Genomic DNA, 2,278 nt, shown 5'->3' with positions numbered 1-2,278 from the left:
ATCGCCTGGATGAGCAGCAATGCAAGCTCATGGATTTGGAACGCGAGAACACATCTATGGCGCAGGAGATAAAGAGTCTGACTCTGAGGAGTATTGTTGACTGGCAACAGAGCGAACTCGGCAATCTTCGTCACTTCTCGGATGAGCTCGAGTAATACTCGAGAAGAAACTGCCTCCAGTTCTTCTGGATCGCCGAAAGCACAAAGGAATCCACAGATGACATTGTCTGTGACATTGTCAACAAGCGGCTGGGGTTACCATGACAATAAGTGACATATTATAGACCGTTCGCATCCAATTGGGAACCCGAACAAAGCGCCCGCATCCATCAATGGACCGCACGGAATGAAACGGCCACGTCTAATCGTAGTCAAGCTTGTTTCATACAGGACCAGGCAATTATGGTGCGTTCCCACTGCCGATCAGATCAACTCGATCAGTCCCGATCAAGCTTTTTTGGCCTGGTCGGGCTCGCTCGGCAGTGGTATTCGGGGTCGATCTACCTTAATCGGCATCGCTCCTGCTTCCTTCCCGATAATTTTGGACATGTCCAAAATATTCGAGTAGGGAGCCCGAACACCAACAGCTCGGGTAGTGATCGAGAAGAGATCGAGCTGATCGGGAATCGGTCGTATAGAAATCTAGTGTGGTCGGGACGGATTTTCCCCTGAGCTCAGTTCCCGATCATCTCGAGTTATACTCGAATGCTACACGATTGATTTCAGATCATCTCGATCCTGGATTCATCAGTTTCATGAATAACTCGATCGCTATACGACCTATACAGGACTGCTATCGATTGATACTCGACTAAACTCGATTACGCTTCGACCGGCACTCGATCGAATACCGAGCACTTTTTGACGGTGGTTGATGCAGCATGTGCAGACGTACTTTCATAGCACTCATTTATTGTTCAGGTATTAAGAAAAATTACATGCAGTCCTCCGCCACGTTAAAAAGTTAAATGTCGTCAGTTCGTTCAGCCACTCCTGGCCCACTGAAGAAAAGAATAGGGCCACGAAGAGAGAAAAGACAACAAACAGCAAACATGGCGGCAGAGTTAGACTCTCCAGACAAAAATACCAAAAGAAAGAAAGGAAACACAACTGAAAGCTAAAAAAAAAAAAATCGGTATTCTGGCAATAACACTGTAACGTGAAAGGAAATGTTCTACATTATTTACTTTACTTATAAACTGAGAAATGTTTCTTGAATTCTTTTGCTAGCTTTTGTGTTTCAAAGTTGAAGTTGGTTACGTTGATATAAAATCTATTTCTTACGCTGACGTGTTAAAACAGGAGTTGTAACGTAGATTCATAAATGTTCAGTGACTTACTTTACTTCTATTTACGTAGATGTGCACTTTTGCTTTGCTTGATACGGTTTTGGTTATTGAGAGTTGTATGTACATTGCTTGAAGTCCACCTTGATATCGATTGGCTGGGATGAGTTGACAAATAAAGAAAAATAAACAACCAAGATTTTCCTCATTTTTTGCTATTATGAAATGTTATATTGTTTTATTTTCATAATGATAATATACTCTGTTCCACATATCAGCACACTTCATTAATTTAGAAATTAATATGATGCATGTATTTTCTTTCACACACTCTGGGGCCTATGCTTTATCAACGAATACATACATATTTTTCATTCACTTTTTCATTCTTTAATAATGAGAATAATAATGACAAGGATAAAATGACTCGTTACGATTTTAGACCAGTCAATTTCTTTCAACTCTGTATAATGATGCATTCATGGGCATATAGGCCTATGTTTCGTTTTAGACCAATTTAATTTCAGCCCACCAATGTAATGCACTTACGAAGCGTGGAGGTGTAACCCTTTTTTTTTTTTTAATGAGACATCAAACTTAGATTTGCTATTCGTCATATGTATCATATTAATGGAAAAATTGGCAAAGAAAATGGGATTCCATCGGGATTCGAACCCGAGACCTCCGGGTTGCTAGCCCGGTGCTCTACCGACTGAGCTATAGAGAGCCCTAGTTCTGTGTTCGTTCCAGAAACCTTAATTCTCAATGCTCGGATGGTCAGAAGCTATAGCAGTGTGTTTGTGTGTGACACACACGCGCACACTTAAACCTGGCATAAACCCGAAGGATAATTCACCTTGGGATAAATGCGAGGGATCACCGAAGTGATGCAGCTTTTTGAGTATAACATATAAAGACAGAATAAACTGACCAGAAAGAATATAAATCATTACTGGCAAAATGAGCAAAGAAAATGGGATTCCATCGGGATCC

General features: G+C 41.1%; 1 non-coding gene across 1 annotated transcript; it reads right to left on the bottom strand.

The window, feature by feature from the left end:
• Positions 1 to 1,939: 1,939 nt before the first annotated feature.
• On the bottom strand, positions 1,940 to 2,014 carry Trnaa-agc (transfer RNA alanine (anticodon AGC)). Its single transcript has one exon. It is a non-coding gene; the product is annotated as a tRNA-Ala (tRNA).
• Positions 2,015 to 2,278: the final 264 nt, after the last annotated feature.

Source organism: Diadema antillarum, unplaced genomic scaffold, assembly GCF_040938485.1.
Source record: "Diadema antillarum isolate AM-2024a unplaced genomic scaffold, OU_Dant_1.0 seq00000791_RagTag, whole genome shotgun sequence".
Lineage (NCBI taxonomy): Eukaryota > Metazoa > Echinodermata > Echinoidea > Diadematoida > Diadematidae > Diadema > Diadema antillarum.
The sequence above is the reverse complement of the archived record's forward strand: the minus strand, read 5'-3'. Positions and strand labels throughout refer to the sequence as shown.